We start from the raw sequence: 19,260 nt of genomic DNA, 5'->3' as shown, positions 1-19,260 counted from the left end.
GATTGGGACCCCACCAATCGATTCCAGCATATCAGGAGGATTTGTGGCAGCGAATCCAGCAAAGGAAATTATAGAAAATTTAGTCAAAAGTATGTCAAATAGAATTGAAAACATAATTAAAATTAAGGGTCATTGGACAAAGTACTAAACACAAATTTTTCATGGATTCTGTTCAAAAGTTTCAAAATGAGCAAAATTGAGTACTAGCTGTTTTTGTTGTTTTCAATTTTACTACGTTAAGAATTACATGATTATGTTTTGTTTTGTGCATGGATCTGTTAAGATATATTAAGAGTATAAACAGAAACAAATTGGATTCATTTGCTTTGCTAATAACTTTTTTAGGCGGACCAACACTCATTTTTGCACGCCACTGTATGTACAATGTATTTCGAACTCGGGACACCAACGCTTAGCTTCTCCACTTGTTTATTAAATTGGTTTAATTTTTTTTCATTTCTTTAATTATTCTTAACATATTTTCAAAGTATTTCAATCTCGGGACATCCGACAGCTGAGCTAGCCAAAGCAAGCACGGAATACATACTTATCTCTCTTATAGGGCTATACAGTAACTGGAAGTACAACACCTGGACGAAGGATACTATGCAGTGGAAAAACATTTTTTAGATGATAAGCCATGTTCAGAAAAAATCCCTCATAGCCTCCTGCAACCTGTAGAAGGGAATTCGGAGTCACCATCGCAGGTCATTGCTTTAGATGCCAATGCCTAACATAGCAGAGCGCAACAAAATGAGAGACTTTTAATGAAATGCCGGACAATATTGCTGCTGACTTTACGTAAAACAGCACGATACATGTGACTAGTTTTAAAAGGTTGTGCATTGATGTCTCTTACAAATAATAATATCAGACTAACTGTATATCAAAGGAACAATCTTTATATACTATAATGTAAAAAACAAAAATACATTTAAATGCGAATAATATTAGTAAATTTTAATACGGGGTTTTCAGAAAATGCAGTCCTAACTAATTTCAGTTCTGAACCGTCGAAACAAAATGATTTTAGATTTCTTTATTTGCCATACAAGTATTTTCATTTGTTAACTGCTCTGACCTAAGATATGGCTCCCCTTCCATGTGAGCTTGCAAAAAATCCTATTCAACTGAGAAACACCCGAATTCTTTTTAGAAAATTAAGTAGGCTTAATAATATAAACTGTTTTTCAAACTGAGAGCAGCTCCCAGTTGATACATATGTGTGCAGTACAGAATTAAGTCAACAAACAGCAACAACAAATGCGGGCAGAGCTTGGGCAGAGATTACATTTATTTTTAATCAACCTATGATAATGAAACTCGCATGCGGACATACTACAATCGCTAACTGGATAAAAATGCCAAATTTTAATTCAACATTCCAAGACTAGCGTGACTAGCGGGGAAGTGGGGGGGCATCGGAAAAAATGAACAATACTGTCCTTTCTCCGACTTCGGAGAATCTGAATGCCAAACCTGGTTATTCTAAATCTTATACTTTCTGAGATCCTTGCGTTCATACAGACAGACAGACGGACAGACAGACAGACATGGCTATATCGACTCGGCTTGTCACTCTGATCAAGAATATATACTTTATGGGGACTGCCACGTCTTCTGTGTGTTACATGTCCACTCGCACAAAACTAACACCCTTTTACTATTACACTTTTACCCATTGGGTGCAGGGAATACTGTGCTTATGAGAAAGTCTTCAAAATTTGGCGAACTAATGTCCAGATGCATACGGCATTTTTATACCCTGTACCCGTAGGGTAAAAAGGGTATATTAGGTTTGTGCAAAGTATGTAACATACAGAAGGAAGCATCTCCGACCCCATAAAGTATATATATTCTTGATCAGCATGACGAGAGAAATCGATCTAGACATGTCCGTCCGTCTGTCCGTCCGTCTGTCCGTCCGTCTGTCCGTCTGGATGAACGCGAGGATCTCAGAAACTATAAAAGCTAGAATAACCAAAGTTGGCATCCAGATTCTCCTAGATCCGAGTAAGGACGAGTTTATTTTTTTTTTTAATTTTCCCCCCCTTCCCCCGCTGCAGAATTTCGTCAATACCGTCCACATTTCAAATGCTACCTAAACCAAACTTTGCACACATAATTTTTTTTTTTTTAATTCGGTAAACACACTATGCTTGGACTTTTTGGCTTCCAATCGCTCTACTGGGCAGGTAAATGCGGCACAAGATTGCAATAACGTTTAATTTTCTGCTACAAAAATTAAAATGAACAAGAGAGAACGCCACAGTCGAGCAAGCCCGACAGTGTAATACCCTGTACCCAGGTAAACTTCCGTCACTGAGTTATATGCGCCCATAGCAGCAGCAAAAAGAGGAAGAAGAAGAGCGAACTTGTTGCTGCAGTTTGTGGGTTTTTGGTTGTACTGGCGAGAATTTGTTTCGCTAATAACTTTTCTTAGAATTGACCGAATTGAATAAAATTTTGAACAACAGTAGACAATTATATATAAATTAAATGTGCAAAGTTTAGGTAGCATTTGAAATGTGGACGCTATTGACAAAATTCTGCAGCGGGGGAAGGGGGGGAAAATTAAAAAAAATAAAATAAACTCGTCCTTACTCGGACCTAGGAGAATCTGGATGCCAACTTTGGTTATTCTAGCTTTTATAGTTTCTGAGATCCTCGCGTTCATCCAGACGGACAGACGGACGGACAGACGGACGGACAGACGGACGGACATGTCTAGATCGATTTCTCTCGTCATGCTGATCAAGAATATATATACTTTATGGGGTCGGAGATGCTTCCTTCTGTATGTTACATACTTTGCACAAACCTAATATACCCTTTTTAACCTACGGGTACAGGGTATAAAAATATATTGCGATGAAATGATGCCCAAGCATTCTTACGAGTAAGTGCCCTTAAATTGGACTTCATTCTAAAACTTGCATATACCCTTCCGCAGGAGGACAACACACACGCTAAGGAAAAACAAATCATCAGGAAAAAGTATTCAAGATGAATTTTTTAAGGAACTTGGACTGAGAGTCGAATCGAATGATGGGAACTCATCTCGGAAATTTTTTCAAGAATCAATGACAATATAAAACCCACCCCAAAAAAATCAAATTAAAAACAATTAATTATAAAATATTTAATTAATTTAGTTAATTATAAAATTGTACATAAAATATTCATAATGAAATTCGTACTTTCTCGGACTTAGGAGAATCTGGGTAACAAGTTTGGTTATTCTATCCCTTATACTTCCTGAGATACTTGCGTTCATACAGACAAACAGACGGACGGACAGACGGACATGGCTATATCGACTCGTTTTGTCACCCTGATCAAAAATACATCTACATTGTGGGATATGCCACAAATGCCACATGATCAAAAATTAAACTCAAGCTGAAATTGTGTCTTTTTCATAAGGATTAATGACAAAATTAATATATGTATATCCTTAATCAGTGAGTCAAGGCGAGCATTTTTAATTAATTAATTTTTAATTAACTAATTAATTCATTTATTTAATATTTGTTTTGAAAATCACAAATGCGAATGTATGTAACAGGCAGAAAGAGGCGTGGCAGACCCCACGAAGTATATATATTCTTGATCAGCATGACAAGACGAGTAGATATACTTGTACATACCCATGTCTGCCTGTCAGTTTATCTGTCAGTTTGTCTGTTCGTCTGTACACCTGGATCTCAGAGACCATAAGAGCTGGCGACACAAAATTTTGCACACAGATGCCTTATGTGAATACGCAAAAACTATGGATTTTAGAATTTGACTCCCTCCCCCCTCTCCCCGGAAAACACTGCTTTTCCATAACATGTTAATTGAAATTCGGAAAATACCTCCAGTTAGTCCGTATGCCAAGATTCATAAAGATAAGCCGATTTAACAGGAAGTTATAGCCATATATGTATATATGACCTAGCAGTGCCCGCAGCTGTTGTTGTTGTGCCTGCTTTGCACAGCCACACAAGACATAGACATACACGCATTATTATTCCACACATACATATGTACAGAGGATTTCAATGTCGGGACACCCGAACTTAGCTTCTCTACTTGTTTTTCGGAATCTGGATACCAAGTTTAGTTATTCTAGCTCTTATACTTTCTGAGATCCATGCGTTCGTACAGACAGACAGACAGGCGGACGGACAGACGGACATGGCTATATCGACTCGTCTTGTCACCCTGATCAAAAATATAAATACATACATATATACCTACTTTGTGGGTTCTGATACGCCTTCATTTGTGTGTTTTACGCTTTGGGCATAGGGTACAAAAATTTAACAAAAAGATTAACAAAGTGTTTTAGTGGAAAGGTGGGGAGTTTGGAGACCCTACCTTCTTGTATTATATTCTCGAAGACAGTCGCGATTGTAGAGATATGCGGACTTATCGAGAACGACTTGTCTTGTCTTGCTAAAACTAAACGTTCTGATGATACGCTTCGGGTACAGGGTAAACAATTCACCTGCTGCTTTCGCCAATGCATGTCATCCAATGTGATTGAAAATATTCAGTTTAAAATATGGTACAACGGCTCATTCAAGTTCATTTGCATACATATGTACATACTTGTATGTAGATTATAATTGATTCGATTTAAATATTCAAATATACACGTACATATGTATGTATGATTGTACATACATACATATGAACATACTCGTACGTGTATGTATTAATGGACACCAGACAAGATAGTATGGCCCGATTATCCAGAGCATCCGTTTGCTCTTACGATAAGCGTTGCTCTTGCGCATTGCGCTCTTTCCTACCGACCGCGATATGGTGTTGTTGTTGCGTCGTTCACGGTTGGGGCTGAGAAATGCGTACGCCCGCTCAGCCCACTTATGCTCAATTTTTACTATTGGCGCTCGCAGCGACAGTGAGAGCGATGGCGACGGAGCCGGAGACGGCATTGCGTCGTCGCTTATTCGTTTTCAGTGCGTTTTTGCATTTCGTGCGTGCCAGATCGTTCGTCGTGCATTTCGTGCGTTCGCTTATGTTGTTGTGCATGTATTACACGCGAATATGTACATACGTATGCATGTACATATATGCATATATACATACATACATACATACATACAAACAAACAAGCATACATACATGTGTACAAAGGTGTTTGGGGTGTGCGGCTGACGACGTAGTCGTAATCAACAACAACAAATGCCCGTGCTTTTATTTTATTTACTTTAATTCCATCGTTGTTTTTTTTTTATTTATTCAATTTGCGATGCTTTGTAGTTTGTTGATATTGTTTGGCTTGCTGCCCGTTGCCGTTGCCACTGCCACTGTTGTTGTTTTATTTAAAATAAATATGTACGTATGTATGCATGTATGTAAATATGTATGTACGTATGTACGTATGTATCGAGTTGGTTGTGCGGTCAACGCGTTGTTGTCAACATCGCCGCCACCGCCACCACCACCACCACTCACATCCATCGTCGTCTTCGCTTCTTAAAGCTGCGCGCGCGCTTCGTTTTAATGCGCGGGCTGCCTGCATTTAATAAAATCAATTATGTTTATTTTTTTTAGTTCTTTTTGTTATGCTGAGTGTGTGTGAGTGTTCGTTGTAGTGTCCAGTTCGTGTAAAAGAAGCCTACAACTACTGTACCATTGCAGTGCAAATACACACACATGTACAACAAGCACACAACATAAAGAATGTGTATGTGTGTGTGTGCGTGTGCGTGTGAGGAAGTTGTAGTTTAATGTTGGTTAGTTTCAATTGTCATCCGCGACCCACTGTTGTTGCTGATTGATGTCGGTTATTACTCTTGTTGTTGTTATTGTTGCTGTTGTTACTGTGTGCCTATCGCTGAGCTTGCGTGCATACATGTGTGTTTAAAACAAAAGCCAACCACGACGCAGACAAACTGCAGCAGCAGCATCATCATCATCATCAGCAGCATCTAAAGCTCCTCCACCACTGGGACAGTGCTGCTGCTGCTGCTGCTGCTACTGCAGCTACTTCTGGTCGGTAATCTTGCCGACTACAAGTATTGGGACTGTAGCAGCAGCCTGCTGATGCTATTGTTATTGTTGTTGGTACTGATTTCATTTATCAATGAGTGGTTGCAGCAGTGAACAGCAGTGTTTACACTGTGGTACAATTTTTATCACCATTGACGCCAGTCCATGTAGTGGCGAAACCACCAGCACATTGTGAGTGTGATCTGATCGATATGCCAGCCAAAAGGTTCAATGCACTTTCCAAATTTGTATTCAAATTTAAAATAAGTTGACTATAACGGGATTTATCGTGCCTTAAACGATCTCTTTGAACATTTTTAGACAATAACGAACTTTACGTATGTATGTATTTATATGTTATATTTATATATATTTTTAGGGATCGGGAAACCATGCTCATTACAAAAATTATTACATAGATACATACTACGAAAAAAAAAATCTTTATATAATGTTCTTTATACGATTTTAAAAATATATTTTGCAAACATTTTAAGCAATTATCTAAGTAAACGTAACTTTATCACAAATTCTGTTTGAAACATAATCTTGCAATGAAAGTGGTTTAATATAATTGAGTGAAATGGAGTTATTGTTTCAATCATTCCCACACGTTTTCGATAATATTGAGATATGGAAAGAAAAATGGCAATCAAATTTATTTTTAGCTGAAAGCTGTCGAAGTAATCTGTCTGTTTACTATTAAAACTTTGGCATACATATGTATGTACATAGATAGGTAGAAATTGCAATTTTTGAGTACTGTATTAGATTTTATTTCCAGTATCCAAAGAGTACAAGGAGATAGTAATTAAGTTCCAACGTATGTAATACCTAAAAGGAGGGGTGCCAGGATCTATAAAGTCGATATAGCTATATCTATTTGTTAGCCCGCCTGCCTGTATTACCGCAAAAGTCTAAGAAAGTACTCGTATATCTTATATCTAAAATCACCCTACTTTATACAAAAGGCCTCCTGGCTCTATGAATATTATTGTTTTGAAAGCTTCCGTAATTTAACGAATTTTCTTTTTTCTAAATTTGGGAACCTTATTTTTGCATTTTTGTGGCTGCAACCTAGGATAAGAGATCTTACAAGAGGATTTGGATGTGAAACGAGTCTTATTTGATGTTCTAAAATTTCTTCTCTTACGAGCTTGATGTATGGGACTCTGTGAATTCTCTCGTTATGGTGGTACTTTGGTGCCCCAGTGATGGTTCTCAGGATTTTGGACTGCGCTCGCTGAATGATGTTGGCGTTGCTCCTGCTTGCATTGGCCCAAAACTCATAGCCATTATAGTCCAGGCATAGCGGGGAGCGAGCGTTTATAAGCCAGTGGAGGTTCCTTGCCTTAAGCTTCAGCTGCGTCGTCCTTGCTTCTAAATATATGCTAAGGGCAGTTGGGCCGTCTGTCTAAATGAATGTCCAAGAAGGTGAGCCGATGAAGTGCTTTTGGAATACGTGCGTTGTTCAGGAGCAGAGGAGGGCAGCTTTGTATTAACATAAATTTGATTTAGTATATGTACATGTATTTTAATACTTTTATACCTTGATTAATTAATGAGATAAAAGTTACTCAGTAATACTGCGTGCGTAGGTAACGTGTCAGAATACCTGATTGATCTGTACGCATAACGTTTTCAAAACTGAGCGGTTGGAACAACTTCATACTATATCCTAAAGCTGATCGGTCGTATGTTAACGACTGCACATTTACATCTGGATTGTGTCTATGCGTATCTTTGCGCGGGTGTATGAGTATAGTACAGAGTTGGGGTAAAGCTGGGTCGGAGATTAAATTTATGCCTTTAACTTCCTTTATAATTAATTTATAATCTATAATGATGAAATTTATGTCGGATCTAGGTGATTATGGGAAAGGGAGGGGATGGGACAGTGCCTTGCAAATAATAAAATAAGCCTGCCCAGCGTACACATAAGGCATCTGTGCACAAAACTTGATGTCTCTAGCTCTTATTGTGTCTCAGATCCAGGAGTTCATACAGACAGACAAGGCTAGATCGACTAGCCATGCTGGTCAAGAATTTATATACTTTGTGGGGTCGTCTACGCCTCCTTCCAACCGGCACAAACCTAATATACTCTTGAGTCTCTCTCTCTCTTTTAGGAGTACAGAGTATGAAGAGTGTACATATATACTTACATATACTTAAATCACATCGGAATATTGATCATATATCTGTCATACGGCCGATCGGTTTTGCAATAGCTTCTTAACCAAGTTTGATAACCATTGGCTAATATAAAACGCTAAGCGCCAATATTTGAATTTGAACTAAGTCCAACGACTTCATTATTCAGTTAGCGGAGGCACGATTATTTAATTAACAAGTTGTTGTTTGTAAAGACCAAAAAGGGGATTCGGAAAGTTTGCATAGCCAATGATGTTGAAAAGCTTAAAATGCGCGGCAGAAGGAGGCGTGTCAGACTCCATGTTATAAGGCGGGAGACCAGAATTGGCGCGTAGACTATAGCCAATTTATTTTAGATACTAGTTGAAAATATAATACTTTTTTCTATTATAAAGTCATGTCTACCAATTTGTATGCTTATAAACTCTTTATAATTGTTCATCATAGTCTGGTTTTAACGTTCTGCTCGTACTATTTATATATTATTAATTTCGAATGGTTTTTTCCAATTTTCATTTAATTGAGCAGTCACCATCAAAATACCTTTTGAATGATATATAAATTATCACATGCGGACATAGGTCTATAGGATAGACTGGCAGCACGGCTGAGCACTCCCTTACCCCTGAAGTACAGATAGTGATGGGCTCCGGCTCTTGCCGCCAATGTCGATCAATATTGTTTCAGTACTATTTAATATGATTAAAAAAAATCGGATAATTAATTGTTTGTCCGTGCTTAAAAATGATTGACAACTTAATTTTGCAAGGCTTTTGGGTGCTTCTACTTTGTTATTCGTTTCATATTTTGTTTTCAAAAGTACATATGTTATTTAACGATCATCTGACAAATACCCATGTACATATGTACATAGGTCGGCACATAAGTTGTTGTGTCTCTGAACGAACTAGTTGCTCTACTAGAGACTACTTGTACTCTTCCTTTATTGGTATGAGCTCCCTATTCGTGATTTAGAATGCAATATACTTGTATGTACTTGTAATTATCTCCTTCACAATCGGATTGATTGAAAGAGCTTTATATAAGTACAGTAATTATAACATATCAGCAAACTAATGCAAGTACAAGTTTGTAAAAGATTAAATAATTTGTGACGGCGATTTAGCCCGATTAAAGCAATAACAAATTTACAATGACATGGGGAAATGGACTCAAGACTAAAGAACAGAATTGCAAAATTTTTGATCGAGCCGTCAATTAGAAGAAGTTGCAAATAACGTCTTTAGTATGGGAGTGGGATGGTGAATCGATATAAAACTTCAACGTGCTCTGCCTTGAATTGTGATCAATTTGGGTACCAAATTTGGAAAATGTAGCTTTAATACATACGATATGATATACGTGAGGAGGTGTATAAAGAAAACTAATAAAGTGTCCTTTCCCTTTTATACTTTCGTACATCGTTGAGTTCATACAGTCATAGGGGCATTTACAAATTTATATTTATATAATATATGTATAAACTTTCTGGGGTCTGCCACGGCTGCTTCGGGTGCTATAAAAACTATAGGAATTAATATTATATTTTTACCGTTCGGGGACCGGGGTACTTTAAATGAAGTAAAAAAACTTACAGGGTTTCAAGAAAAATCAAATTGAAATTCACGTATCGATATGATTTGAATGAGGTTGTTTTCTTTTCGAACCAACAATTGTGGATAACTCAAATAGTTTTTCGTTCACAATCTGTACCCCAAAGAGGAAAATGCTACAAATTACTATTTTTAAACAATATTTCAAATGGAATTTAAAGAATGCTATGCTTTTTTCCGCCATGTCATTCGCGCTTTGATCATAAATTTGGATATCTTTTGCTTATAATGTCTATGAATAGGAATGGAATGCAAGAGGCGAGCGAACTGTTAAATACACCTTCTATAAAAAAGTAGTTATTTAATTATAATATTTTTTAATGGAACTAATGGAACTAATGAAATAAACAAATGAACAAAAAAATAAATAAAAAATATATATACAATAATCTACTATACATATATAGTATATGTATGTATGAACGTACATTACTACATCTATCGATGCAGGTTTACAATTACATAAAATTTCAAACAAAAAAACATTAGGAACTCTTCTTAATTAGGTCTAAGGAGTATATGGACACCTACACGACCTATACTTCAGACGGAGAGTCGGGCTGTAAGACAGGCATGGCTTTATCGGCTAGTCTTGATCAAGAATATGCTCGAACTTTGTGGGGTCTGCAATGCCGCCTGGGTGTTACATAAATTCGCACTAAACTAGCCTTTAACCCTTTGGGTACATGACATACAAATTGTGAATTTAATTTGCGTGTGATCGCGATGGAAATTTGCGTCACGCGCACAGCCCTGTTGCAAATAATGACTTTATATGGGCACTGTATGCAGGTATAAACATACATACTTGTACATACAAGTAGACATAAATTTGCGACTGCATTTGTATGTACATATGTACATACATATGTATGCACATATATGAAGGTTTTTTGTACATATGATTAGACTTATACACGAAAACATTCTCATATACATATGTATGTGTGTATGAATGTACCTAGAAACACAAAAATTCATTCGCACATATGTACGTACATAAATACATTCACAACTACTATACATAAGTTACATATGCACACATCTACATACATACATATGTATGTACAACATATATGTATGTAATTCGCTTGTGTAGCAACTAATGTCGTTGTCATTTGCCGCTAGTGTTGACAACGCAGCAGCCACTGCCGCTACCGCTGCGGTTGTTGTTGCTATCGCAGTAGCGGCGGCAGCGGCAGCGGCGGCGACAGCACCAACAACATGAAAGAAACTTTTGATAATCATATCACGCAGTCCGCTGATAATTCCTATTGTATTTTCTGTAGTCATATGTAGTTGTTTCTTCTATTGCCATTGTTGTTGGCTTCGCTGTTGCCGCTACCGCTGCTGCTGCTGCTGCTGCTGAGATCGACGCGTGATTAACAGCGCTTTGTCAACTGCTCGCTCAAAAGCGTTTGCGTTCTCTCTCGCCGGGGTGTCTCTTTTCCTCTTTGTCTAAGAGTAAGATTTCTCTTATCCAGCAGTGACAACAGCAGCAACAATTGTGTCTTTGAAAATACTTATAAATTTATATTGCAATACTTTTTCTTTCTATTTTAAGGTTGCATCATAGAAAATCTTCATCCCTGGAATGTCTATTTAGAGGTAAGTAGAACTTATGTTAGTGCAAGCAATGTCGAAAGTCCCCAACACCTTTAGTCATTTCTTTATCAATTTTTCGAGAGTTAAGGCAGAAATATTTGAAGTTTCTTGTCGATGTTTCGCTAAAGCAAATTTTTCCTAAAGGTCAAAACTATAGTGTTAAATAATTCTGTTATGTTTCAAACCTGCATTTTTGGACTTTTGAGCTCTCGCAAAAATTGTTCATTCAAAGTTATGTTTAGTTTAATGATCATTGTCGTCGTCAACGTATTTTTCAATGCAGTTTGTTTTTGGTTTATTATTATTATATATTTTCTTTATTTTTTATTTTTCTTGGCTTTTCATTTGTTGACATGGTAAAACAAGGGGAGAAGCTAAAGTCGGATGTCCCGACTTTGAAATACTCTGTAGATATGTATGTGTAGAATAATTATAGAAATGAAAAAAATTAAGAAAATTCAAAAAAAATTATAAAACAAGAAAGGAACGCTAAAGTCGGGCAGGCTGAACTCTTAAATACTCTGTACTCACTCCCACAAAAAGAAAACATTAAAAACAAAAAAATTTGTTAAAATTAATAAAAAAAAAAGATATTAATCAATTGAATTAAATCAAAAATATATAATACAATCATACATATATGGAAATGTTTATGTACAGTTTCAACAGCATACATTTGCATCAGAATCGTTTCTATGCGTATTTATATGCGTGTATGTATCTATGCAGTACATAATTAAGTCAAAGAAGCAACAAAAACAGCTGCGGGCAGAGTTTATATTTAAGGCTATAACTTTCTTTACAATTGACCTTTCATGATGAAACTTGGCATACGGACACATAATCACTAGCGGAATTGCCAAATTTGAATAAGAATTTCAAAAAATTACGAGAGTTATGGAAATTCGTTCATTGCGCTAGAGAGGGGGAGCGAGGGAAATTCCAAATTGCACATTTTCTGCGTATTTACAAAGGGCATCTTGGACTAAAATTTGGTGTCCCTAGTTCTTCGAGATATATATGATTATACGAACGGCGTTTTCGAAGTAGGGGAGGGGAAATCAAAAAAAATAAAACAAAACCCTGATATATAGTACTCTTGTGTAGTACATTTCATGTACAGAGTATAAATATTTCAGTGCAATTGACACATTCATGTGATTTATTCGCTAGAAATTTGAATTATGGAATAAAAGCCACAATTCGGCTCTCGCCACTTTTAAACATTTGTATAATATATGTATATACATGAGTTATATACATGACTTCATTATGAGGTAAGCCCGAATTGCTAAAATTACTTTTCTTCGACCATACAATTGTCACAATTGTGATTTGAGGCAATGTATTACCAATAGTCCACTTGTATTGCCCCTTAGCTATGAAAAGCCCCTCCCTGCCAGACAAAATATTGTTTATATATATAAGTATACTTGTATAAAATAGTTTTCTCTAATGGTATGAGTGGTAACTCGTTTTTAGGGCATGTGAGTTCAAAGTGTTCGTTTACCTTTACGGAAGTACGAGATTTTGTGCTGATTTTACTGATATGTTTTTGTTTATTCCCGATGTTAACAATGTTATAGTTATAAACAAGAGTAGACAAAAACAAAAAAGATTTCAAAAAATATTTTAAATATTTAAAAATAAAATTGAAATATATAACACGAATGTACATAGAAACGTAACCTGAGGACACATAAGGCTAACGGGATGTACATCATTTCCAAATTTAAGTTGAAAATTCCAAGAATTACGGGAGTTACGGATAATCACTATTAACGGAGGAGTGGGAAAAACCACAAACTCGTCCTTTCTTGGACTTGGAGAATCTGGTACATACAAACGGACGGACATGGCTATATCGACTCGCTTTGTCATCCTCATCAAGAATCAAGCATTAAGCTAGTATAACCTTTTACCCTTTGGGTACAAGGTATAAAAATCTGAAAAAATTCGACAAACTTGCTCAGCCCAGGGCTTAGGGGAATATGAATGTAAAGTTTGGTTATTTTAGCTCTTTTAGTTTCCGATATTCTTGCGTTCATACAGACAGACGGATATGGAATTCTCTTCTACACTTTGGATGCAGGGTATACAAATAAAATCAAATCGTATTAGTAGCTAGTCAATTCCCTTTACCTAGCTATCTCACTTTTTCAGTCACTGATAAACTGCGAAATATGATATATCCCACTGGCCGACATTGGTACTATATTGTTACCTTGATTTCTGTGTATGATCTCAAATAATTGTGCTTTTTCCTGCACTTCACGTATAGTGGGGATCTGTCATGTTCCACCCAATAGGCTTTACTTCGCCTTGCTGTTAGCCACGCATTCGGCATTTGCATTCGGCGCTGTGTATTTTTGAGAGACATTGCTAGTACACGGCGCGCATCGAACGCGGCAAAACTTGTTTGGCCTAACGGCTGGCTGACTGGCTGGTTGTCCGAAGCCGAGGTCGGGACTGGAACTGGGCTGGCAAATTCTTGATGGGCGTCATCAATGATGATGACGTTCCATAGCCCAGTGCATAGACAGTCCACGCGGCTGCTACTTGTTGTTATTGCTGCGATCAATATTTCAAGTTTTAGTGCAACGTAGAAGTAGTAGTTTCGCCAATTATTGCCACTGCAGCCTTCAATAGCGTTGTTGTTGTTATTGTTGTCGTTGGTGTCGGTGTCTACGGGTTCCGTTCTACAGACGACCTTAAACGGGGAAGAACGGGTACCCCTGAAGTTGGGACTGGACCAAACCGCTTTTTTTCCTTTAACTTCAGCCAAAAAGCGCCACAATGTAAATTTGCAGTGGCTGTGGCCGCGGTGGCGGCGAATGCAACCACCGCAGTTGTTGTGGTTGCACTTATAGTTGCTTTTTCCTTGCCCACAGGTCTTACAACCGGTTCGAATTTGTTGCTATTTTTGTGCCTGCTTCTGTTTTTGGCTTTGCTCGGGCGCAGTTCAGTCACTCTCTTTTATCTCTTTCTGCTTTTACTCCTGCAGTCGAATACGAAAGTTTCCCCCCCGAACGATAATCAAGTGACCGATTATGGATATGTACCATGTAATTAAGTTTCATAAAAGATCATTTCCTATCCCAAAGTGTCCTTCATTCCGCTGTAAATACTCAGTACTTGGACGCTTTAGTGGTTTCTTCTTGATACACAGATCAGTCGAAATAGCGGTGCTAGCAGGGTTAGCCACTATATGGCTACATATGTTACATATTAGGCGCAAACACACTGGTGGGACAACTAAAACGACCTAAAATGTGAACTTCGTCTACGGCGAAGCTATATACCCTACCCAATGCTCAAAACAAAACTAACTTTTCAATGGTCATGGGCAGCGGACATACACGTACGTATGCCCTTCTGTTTCCGTGCTTATCTTATCTTTCATTAGCAACCATTCTTTACTTATTTTGCATTTCGTCATCCATGTTCACCATTCGCGAACCACGACTGAGTCAGATATGACTACAACATTCTCAATGAGCAATTTGGTGCCCATAACTTTAGAAATAAACAAGATTTTGATGCAAATACTAATTTCCAATCATAAAGTTTCTGTGAAAACTATACAAGTATACAAGTATTATATAGGCAACTGACATGGCGATTTGGATTTGTGTCATACATCTGCATATAACATGTGACTTACAATTCTTTCTTGACACTTTTTTTATTCGAAAACATTAACAACAAACAAAAACTCATAGATAAGCAACACTATTGCCAACAATATTTTAAATACCAATGTTGTAAAAAAAAGAATTAGGTCTGTTTAGTTCTCCTTATTACTACACTGATAAAAATCAAATAAAACATCGTAAATTTTACCAAAAACATATTAAATTAGTGATTTTAATATGAATAATATTCAAAACAAATTGTTAAACTTCGTTATTAAAGTGTGCCATATTTAATTTAATGTTGAACCATATTAAATATTATTATATAATATATAGTTAAACTTACTATATTCCATAGTAAATTATAATATTTTTCTCAACTTTAATTTGCCGTTTTTTGTAGTCGATTTAAATATACTAGAAATTTATTTAACTTTAATTGACTTGAATTCTCAAGTCAAGTAATTTAATATTAATATTAATCTAAACTATATAAAAGGCATAAGCAACGTCAAGTTAATTAATTTATAAGAATTAATAATTAAAAGAATTTGAAAATTGCTTTCCACTAAAAACGGTTCTATTCAAAATATTTGTGTATATAAAATATGCATTATGGAAATGTCGAAGTTCAAAAGAGTTAAATACAGTAGAGTAGACAAAAAAATTGGAGAAATATTTTATAATTATAAACTAGTATAGCCTTTTGGGTACCCTTTGGGTACAGGCTATAAAAACAAACCTTTGGCGTGAATCAAACCCATGTCCACATACTCATTTAACATCAAAAGTTGCCCCTCTATCCCCATTATTTTTGCCCAACACCAACAACCAGAAAGACATTAACAAAATCGTCAACTCAGGAACTAAAACAGTTTTACAAAAACCATCTGGAACGAGTACAGTTACTACTACACATAACAATAAATATTCCAATGACAATAAAGAGGAAGCATGCAATTGTATCTACACAAGATTTAAACTTACTCAGAAATATTTATTGCATTTCCCGCAAAATTCCAATCCCAACCAAAGCATTTGTTAAACTTATCTCAAAATTAAATATGAGCTCAAAAGTATACACAATTCAGCCTGAAGTCTTTGCTTGCTCTGGCTATAAATGAACATTGCAACTAAGGATTCATTCCCAGATACAATAATCTAATAAAATAATTTTTGGGAATTTAATATTCACTGTTTTGGAAAAAAATAAAGGAGAATGTTAGAGTCGAGCAAGCTCGACAGTGAAATACTCTATTCCTCCAAAAAACTGCCTCAATTGTGCAGAACAACAACAACAACAAGTGGCTGTCGACTAGTCTTGTCATACTAATGACATCACACATCAAGGGATAATAAAGAATATATCTATATCTTCTATTTGGTACATATGTATGTACATCTATCAGATAATTATTACTCACTTTTTAATATCAATATTGATCTGATCTAAGTTATAAAAGGTACAAAAAAGTCTAGATATGGGGGGATAAAAACAAAACAATTTGAAAACAAGAGAGAGAACGCTACAGTCGAGCAAGCCCGACAGTAAAATAGGCTGTGTACTCTCCACAAAAAAGGAAAATTAAAAAAAATGTATTTAAAAAAAATTAGTTTATTTAAAAAAACAATTAATTAATTAAATAAAATGAAATATTTTTAATACATTCATACGCACAAAAGTGAAGACATGTTTATGTACGGTTTCAACAGCATACATTTACATCATCGTGTCTATGCGTGTTCAGATGAGTTTATGTATGCAAAACATAATTATGTCAAAGCAGCAACAACAACAACAGATGCGGGCAGAGCTTGGGCAGAGAATATATTTAGGACTACAACTTCCTTTATAATTGACCTATCGTAATGAAACTTGGTAACTATAATACTATAATCACTAACTGGAGGTATTTGCCAAATCTGAGTACAAAATTTCAAAAATTACGGGAGTTATCGAAAAAAAAAGAATTGGGGGGAGTGTGGGATATCAGAAAAAAACACAAACTCGTCCTTTGCCGGAGTTAGGAGAATCTGGATACCAAGTTTGGTTATTCTAGCTCTTATACTTTCTGAGATCCTTGCGTTCATACAGACGGACGGGCGGACAGACGGACGGAAGGACAGACAGACGGACATGGCTATATCGAGTCGACTTGTCATCCTGATCAATAATATATACACATTGTGGGGTCTGCCACGCCCCCTTCTGTGTGTTACATACATTTGCATAAAACTGATATAGCCTTTTACCCTTTGGTTACGGGCTATGTTAAATCGGTCTATCATAATGAAATTTGGCATACGGACACATAATAACTAACTGGGGGTATTTCCAAAATTTTAGTTCGAAATTCTAAGAATTACGGGAGTTACGATTTGCGGGGTAGATGGGGGAGGGAGGGGAATTCCAAAATATACATTTTCTGCGTATTCACATAAGGCATCTGGGACTAAAATTTGGTGTTCCTAGGTCTTATAGTCTCCGAGATATAGGCGATTATACGAATGGAAAATCGGGAAAACCCCCATAGGGGGGAAGTGGGGGGGAAAATCAAAAAAATAAAACAAACTCGTATAGAATACACACATAACGCATCTTCGTGCAAAATTTGGTGTCTCTATCTCTTATAGTCTCTGAGATCTAGGTGTTCATACGGACGGACAGACGGACAGACGGACAGACAGACAGACAGGGCTAGATCGACTCGTCTCGTCATGCTGATCAAGAATATATATACTTTGTGGGGTCTGCCACGCCTCCTTCTGCCTGTTACATTTTTCAGCTCCCGCAAACCTAATATACTCTTGTACATTTCATGTACAGAGTATAATTACCTATGTTTTTATAAAACGTCTCTTACGAGCGAGCAGAGGAATTAGGAGGGTACCCTTCCGGTACAGGGTATTACAAATCGGGACCAAGTGTGTTTTAGTTTGGAATGTTGTGACGGAGCGAACCATTATTGAGTATTTTAACTTTCAGTTTTATGGGGAATTTCATTGAATAGTGGTTGCAGCTGCCGTGGACTTTGCTCAAAATAATTTGCTGTGCTACTCGTAGTGCCTGTGTGTGTAGAGAGCTGCGAGAAACAAGTCTTGCAATACCCATAAATGAGATTGGTTGTTGTTGTGCCGGCTAAGAGACTCACAATGCCGGCCCGAGAGTATGAGACAATGTGAGTGTTGTTTTTGCCAAGAGCGCGGCAAAACTCTAGGAAGAGACGCTACCTCGCATTTTGCACGCAAATTCTATAAATTGTACGTTTGTTGGCCGACATTATAGTAAGATATAGGTTGACTTGCACTAATTATTTGTGCTTTTCTTTCGTATAGTCGAGCATTCATTTACAAGTAAGTAGTATTCGTACGAGCGGGTTTTCATTAGCCATGCAGGTATGAGCTTAGAAATTAAACAAGAAATAATGTTACAGGCGAGCAAGCCCAATAGATAAGTACCGTGTAGTCAAAAAAATATAAATAAAATGTGAACAAATCCGCCACTTCCCTTCTTCTTCTTCTTCTTACTTGGCCCTAACAATCTCGGAGGGCTCTCTCTTTCTCATTGAGCCCATAGTAACACCAATCGGTAATTGCTATTTTTTGAATTTTTAGGACGACATTATTGTTGTTGTTGATGCCAGTGCCAAGATAGATGAAGTCCTTGACAACCTTGAATGTATGTGAATTGCCAGGAAAAAATTGGGCAGCGCTTATCTCTGTCCTTCCTTCCAAAACTTCCTCATTTATCGCCAAGTCCATTATCACATACCGTTTTTTCTTAATGTTGTACATACTTGTATATAATATATATTTGTAAAATAAAAAAGAACTCGTTCCACAATACTGTTGAAAAGTTCACGATATTAGCTTTTTTTGAAGCCCTCGTTTGATTATATTTTGACAGAGCTCTGGGTGCTTCCCAGCGTCATTTTGTCCGGGATATGTGGTGTATACGCGATCTCTATGGTATTATCGGCAAAAAGATGGTGTGCGTCGATATTTTTTTTTTTTTGAAACTGCTGATTATACCATGTACCCATAGGGTAAAAAGGGTATTTTAGGTTTGTGCAAAGTATGTAACATGCAGAAGGAAGCATCTCCGAAAGTATAAAGTATATATATTCTGAATCAGCATGACGAGAGAAATCGATCTAGACATGTCCGTCCGTCCATCTGTCCGTCTGGATGAACGCAAGGATCTCAGAAACTATAAAAGCTATAATAACCAAAGTTGGCATCCAGAT

General features: G+C 36.8%; 1 long non-coding RNA gene across 1 annotated transcript in view; it reads left to right on the top strand.

Annotated features, from left to right (window-relative positions):
• Positions 1-5,624: 5,624 nt before the first annotated feature.
• LOC115629228 overlaps positions 5,625-19,260 on the top strand; it is a 112,531-nt gene continuing 98,895 nt past the window's right edge. The window contains exons 1-2 of the long non-coding RNA XR_003995871.1: positions 5,625-5,750; positions 11,338-11,381. This is a non-coding gene — a long non-coding RNA (uncharacterized LOC115629228). The remainder of the gene's footprint in view (positions 5,751-11,337; positions 11,382-19,260) is intronic.

This window comes from Scaptodrosophila lebanonensis, unplaced genomic scaffold (assembly GCF_003285725.1).
Source record: "Scaptodrosophila lebanonensis strain 11010-0011.00,11010-0021.00 unplaced genomic scaffold, SlebRS2 tig00000138-arrow-arrow-pilon, whole genome shotgun sequence".
In the NCBI taxonomy this organism is placed as follows: Eukaryota; Metazoa; Arthropoda; class Insecta; order Diptera; family Drosophilidae; genus Scaptodrosophila; species Scaptodrosophila lebanonensis.
The sequence above is the reverse complement of the archived record's forward strand: the minus strand, read 5'-3'. Positions and strand labels throughout refer to the sequence as shown.